Source organism: Micropterus dolomieu, linkage group LG07 (genome assembly GCF_021292245.1).
Source record: "Micropterus dolomieu isolate WLL.071019.BEF.003 ecotype Adirondacks linkage group LG07, ASM2129224v1, whole genome shotgun sequence".
Classification (NCBI taxonomy): Eukaryota; Metazoa; Chordata; class Actinopteri; order Centrarchiformes; family Centrarchidae; genus Micropterus; species Micropterus dolomieu.
The window spans coordinates 30,588,080-30,594,134 of record NC_060156.1 but is presented as its reverse complement, the minus strand read 5'-3'; the positions used below and the strand labels follow the sequence as shown (position 1 = coordinate 30,594,134).

At 40.4% G+C, this 6,055-nt stretch overlaps 1 long non-coding RNA gene across 2 annotated transcripts in view; it reads left to right on the top strand.

Moving 5' to 3' along the window:
* The window catches only part of LOC123974135, a 14,346-nt gene extending 8,584 nt beyond the window's left edge, over positions 1-5,762 (top strand). For both annotated transcript variants that reach the window (XR_006825762.1, XR_006825761.1), the window contains 2 exons: positions 1,014-1,223; positions 4,702-5,762. This is a non-coding gene — a long non-coding RNA (uncharacterized LOC123974135). The remainder of the gene's footprint in view (positions 1-1,013; positions 1,224-4,701) is intronic.
* The last annotated feature ends 293 nt before the right edge of the window (positions 5,763-6,055 follow it).

Sequence of the window (6,055 nt, the reverse complement as noted above, 5' to 3'; positions counted from 1 at the left end):
CTCGTCAAATGTCTGACGCATGGTCAAGGCCCTTTGTCGTCGCTTTTTAAAGACTTGGGTAGCCCTTTTGCATCAATTATTGACGTTTAGGGATCCACAGTCAAGTTAGCAACGCTTAGCAACAATAAATATGCAATATCCGGTTACACTTTCAAGATAAAACGTAACGTTTCGATACATTGCCATGTTGAAACGCGCATAATTAAAGTCATGAAACGTTGCAGTTTCGTTAGGTTTAGGCACAGAAAGTACTTGGTTGGGTTTATTCAACAAAACTACTTGGTTAAGGTTAGGAAAAGATCATGGTTTGGGTTAAAATAGCTATGTATGTCAATTAAGACTTTGAGTTAACTAACGTTAATGTCAATTTACCTCACTCGCCTAAATAAAAACATTTAATGTTTTGTTTCGCACGGGACACAAACCCTGTTCTCCTGCTTCAAGGTCCGGGTTCTGGCCCTCTATCCACCCCAATCACCTCCTTACTTCGTCTTTTCTCTTAAATATCATACTTGCCTTTACCATCAAAAACTGACACAACAGGGCTTCCCTCAATACGTCGAACTATGACGTCAAAGGGATCCCTAGTGCGTCACAAACTGACGATTATGGCTCTTGACTCTGTAACAATGCATTGTATTTTATGAAATTATTTTTTTGTAAAATTTTAATCTAAAAAGTACCTAGTAACTAAAGCCATATAAATGTAGTGTAAAAGTGAAAAGCATAATATTTCACTCTGAATTGTAGTGGAGTAGAAGTTTAATGTAGCAATTTGTACTTTAGCACAATATTTGAGTAAACATATGTAGTATTTGACACCACCACTCCCTCCCAATCCCTGCCTCACCTTTGTCTACAAATTGGTTTCAGCTACAGGAAATACCTTTTTCAGGTTGCATCCACATTTTATGTTAGGTTCTAGCAAGGTTCGGGCTTCAGGTAAGGATTGGCCTTCACTCCTCTCTACTGTCTCTTCTTCTCCTCTCTTCTCTTTTCCCACTCCCTGCCAGTCTGCCAGAGGACAGTTGGGAGAGCATGCATGAAGATGGAAAAGAGGGAGACATGGAAAAAGGTCCAAGCCTCATTGTCTACATGTGGGCACTGAACTCGAGCTGATGTGTGCATCCATCTTTAGTTAGCCTCTGAAAGAACAGCAGCCCTGGATCATCTCCCTGCCCTGCAGCTTCCAGACAGCAGATGCTTGTTCAAGAAGTACAAAGGTGAGACATCAGTGCCGCCCGAAGGCCTGCAGCAAATCAAACCTGCCGAGTGGCAAGAGTTGTTGAGGATAATAAAGGTATTCAAGGCACTACTGCTTTATTAGTCTGGATTGTGGCTGGAAAATTGAGAGCAAGAAGAAATGCAACAAATCAAATTCAAAGCTGCGAAAATGAGAGTACATGCTATGTGAGATACACCAGAAGCCTCCTCCTAATTTGTCTGGCACCTCAATAGTTGAGAAACCTTTTAAGAGGGAAATTGGAACCGTACAGAAGAGGTCCTGGCATGTGTAGTCAGATTTTTGTTAGTTACTTTGTGTTTATCTTGCTAGATGTGGGCTATTATCTGTAACCTATCCTACCCTCATGAATTCACAGCTGAGGATGTTTAAATTCGGCATGTGAAAATGTGAACACACGTACACACTCATACAGTCTACACCTGAGAGAAACAGTAGCTGCAAATGATTCAGATTGTTTGTTTTTAACCTGTTTGAAATATCAGAGGGGTGGAGTTAACAGCAGCAACAGGGTTCATATGAAGTCAGGTATCTTGTCAGTCAAAGGGACGCTAGAGCGACTTTGAAATGTTTTTTCTGTGACTGACAGAAGGTCTGGCAGAGAGATGACACACAAACAACTATCCATATGTTTTATTTTGGTCTGCAACAGCTGTGACATCTTTTGTTTGTTTCAGATGGTGATATATCTTATTCTTTCTTTATGAAACTCTTAATTTGGCTGCTTTACGTGACATATGCAAGTTTACATGGCCCTTCATCTAGAGTCTGTCAGTCCACTGCACAGTTCACCTTGCACTAATTCTAATGTGACAACAAACTGATAGCTAATCATAGCTAGTTTGCAAAAAACATATTTCATACCAATACCATTGGTCTGACTTATATTGCTTTTCTCCCTTTTCTAACATACAGGGAAGCAATTAAATGACTCTACATTGTTATAATAATAAAAAAAAATAACGTGCTATTTTATTTCTAAATATATGTAGCTTGAGAGGACCTAATATGGAGTATCTCCTGTAATGTTCGACGGTTTGTAGCAGTGAGGAGAAGGAGGGCACACGGCTTTCATGATGGTTTTTAACTTGCTACTATGACTGTGATCACAGGCACTAGAGTGATTTTACTTTATTGATTTAACTCCCTGAATCGTACATCTCTTCACCAACAGATCAATTAAGAGACACACTGCAATGCAGCAAGTCAGATTGTCTGGTCTGGGACAATAAACAATGACACTGATTAGTAAAACTTGCTGTATTAATTGTGTCATTATGCTTATCATTTCTTCTATTTTAAGCTACAACCCCACACTATTAAGCTGCACGTGTAACTAGGTGGATAACAGCAGATAGCGGCCGTGGTAATGGCGTTACACACTTCTTCTGCTGATTCAAAATACAGAACACCACTGTTGCTAGGCGGCAACCTCACCTCATCTAAAAGCAGCTTTATCGTAGCTAATAATTAGCTACCATCAGCAAACTTTTGATAGATACTGCTGTATAACCCATGAATGCATTAAGAGAACTGGATAACACATTCCAAGATGGTCCCGTTTATATGAAAGTATCTCCCTGGCAGCATATGCCAAAAAAGTCTTCTTTTTGGTGGAGGTGGTTGAGAGCATGTGCATTAGAGACTACTTGCTAGCTTCCCGCACACATGAATGGTATAAAATCATTTATGTGGCTCTCTTTGATTGAGAGATTTGATTGGAGCGAGCGTTACATAGACTTGTATTGATAAAACTCACCATTGACACATGGGTGAGGTGGACACAAATAGATTGAAAAGAGAGGGTGGAGACATTCACATGCAGTCAGGCACAGTGCTAGCACACACAGGCACATACAACACGCACAAGCACATAAGCTACGACACATACACATAGACACACACCGCACACAAAGATACAACACGCACACCGCACACAAATGTGGGTCGTCATGGTTGCCAACTGGTTGTTGCCTTGTTATTTCTGCATTTCGTTGAGTTTGTTATTTAAACGAATTGTCATTATTTCACTACCAATTGCTGCGCTGTATTGTTGTTTGTTCAGCTTGACTGTTTTTCTCCTGCAGTTGTTTTCTTTTCTGGATGGTTGTCCCCCCCCCCCTACTAAAGTAGACAGTAAATAGGATCCTTATCATTATCAGTATTATCAATATACTGATAGAGAGAGGAATTAGATATGCTATTACTTTATCACACGTTTCCATTGCCAGTCAAGCCGTGAATGTCAGATTGCTCGACACAAGCCGTCCTAATCCAGCATCAGCTGGCTTGCAAAGCTATTCAATCATGCAACAAACACTTTTTATAAGTAAGATATCGCAAAAAAACCCTTTTCTTTACACACCTAGTGTTTACATTTTGCTTGCATGTGAATCACATTTCCACACTGGTAGAGCAGGAAGTGTTCTTCTCAGGGTGGAGCAGCACATGCAAACAGAAAAACTATAATGGAAGCGGCTAAGTCAGTGTGGACTACTTCCTGCAGAAAACCCCAACATCCATTCTCAGTTGGCAGTAGTTGGTTAACTGTCTCATTGAAAAAAATGCTTCTGTATTGCAAAGTAACGCTGGGGTTCAAGGAAACACATTGTCTTTTTGCACTACAAGGTCATGTTTCTGAAGCTAGGCTAATTTTCACTCTTTACATTTCCTCTCTGACCCTGTGATGAACTAAGCCTAATTGCCTCACCAGTGTGGCAGACTGTTTGTATGCAAGTTAAATGAGATATAATGAGGATAAAGTAGGGGTGTGCAAATGCACTTGTTTCTTCAGGGGCATAATGTGTATTTTCAGATAACAGAGAAAAGAAAATAACATGTACTTGGAAAAGACTTTAACTGTGTAGCTGTGTAGTTAATGTAGCTCCTTGATACACCAAACAGCCAGTTGTTTGCTGGGAAAGTGTGGATTACTTTTATGTTTTTACTAGTTCAATTTAGACAAAGACAGGAAGGCTGCGCTCTCACAGTGAAGTCATGAGAAAGAAAAAAGAGAAAAAAATGCCCCTGAGGTTAGCGCCGTGATTCTTATGGCTTCAATCATGCACACCATAATTGGTTCAAACTGAGGAGCAATCGTTTTACACTTGCAGTCAAATGTGTCTTTGAACATCAAGGCGTGTGCTGACGTGAGTGCATTCTTTTCTTTAAGTTTGCTCTCTGTGTGTCTTGCATACCGTGTGGAAAGTCCCCTGACTAAAAATAACACAATTCTTTAACACGGTGTCATCAAGCAAGCAAGATAAGGGCTTATCCTAGCACTGCTATTCCACAGGTGAGTCTTTGTGTTGTTCCCTGCCACTCTTCCAAAGCATGGCCATGGAAACAAGTTCAAATAGTCAGACAATGCTACATCCCTCCCTTTCCAAATCTCCCCACTTATAAAAATGCAAACATATCACAATGCTTGTTCCTTTTGTTGTCTTTCATTTCTTCAGGTGGTCATAAGCGTGGTATCAAAATCAGCAGCGAGGCTATCCGGGTTCCTGCATGGCTGGCCGGTTTGCCTCTGCTACTTGACAGCTCCTGTCTTTCCACTCCAGCGTCACTGAATGTTATCTGCGCAGCTGTGTTAGACTGCATCCCCATCCCAGCTTCCCTGTGCGAAGCCCGTGTACCTCTAAGACTGTGAAAAGCCAGGGAACAATAGTATCTTGTGTTCCATTCCCTGTTATCTGTCCTTCACTCCTTTATTGAAAAGGCTTACCTCATTTTCTATTAATTACACGAAAACAATGATTTTAGCCAAAGATGGGCTCCCCCGGCGATTCTGCAACTGTTCTTTAATCTTGGTTATGAAGAGGGAACAATGAAGCTGTTGTGCTGTAGTGGCTAGGATAGAAAAAAACCTGCATTTAAATAACACTGAGATAATATGCGTGCAGCCTTGCGTTGACTCGTACAAATATGTAAAATCCTGAATAAACGTGCTATGAGTCTTTGTTATGATAAAAGCAATAATACGTTGTGTGAATTGATCCGTGGATGCTGTGTGTGTGTGTGTGTGTGTGTGTGTGTGTGTCTGCTTGAACATGCAAGTGTGCATTATTTGTGAGCATGCCTTTGCATTAAAACTACCTTATTATCCTCCTCAGGGGTGTTAAGCATTGTCCTTAATCCTTGTAACAGGAACTTTGCCTTAACAATTTATGTCCCTCTCTTTGGCTTTCTAAAGACCAAAACTAGGATCAAGACCAGCAGGCCTTCAGCAGGCCTTCAGCAGACTGTAAAATCCTGAATTCACAGTTTTGACTTCAGCCTGAAGTAGCAAGCTGTAAACGACAACAGGTTCCTCTCAAATGAAAAAGAACTAGAGAACAATGTTTTAATCTGTGATGATCGGAGGAGGAGGAAGCTGAACTTCTCTATACCGCAAACAGGCAAAAAAAAATCAGTGTTTAATTTAAGTTGTGGAGTGTTAAAATGAAAATGCTAGTGTTCATGGAAGTTGACACCCATCAAAGTTAATTTAGTTTTGAACAGCTGCCAGCTTTCACAAATTTCTGAGCAGACAAACAAGTCTCCAATCAACATTTGTCAACACCAACTTATGCAAGTAAAAACCCTGTGTTTATTAACACCTTCAACAGTACTGTGTTTGACTGTGTAACTAAAATATGGGTTTCTTATTTTTATTTATTTAATTCAACTTCTTAACTACTCAACCTTCCGGTGTGCCAGTCATTACTGACTCATGTGTGTGTAGCCAAAACATTCTGCAGGGGAGTTCCAAATTGTCTAGAGATGCCATATATGGAATCTAACAAGCCAAACTCTGAGTTAGAATAGTTC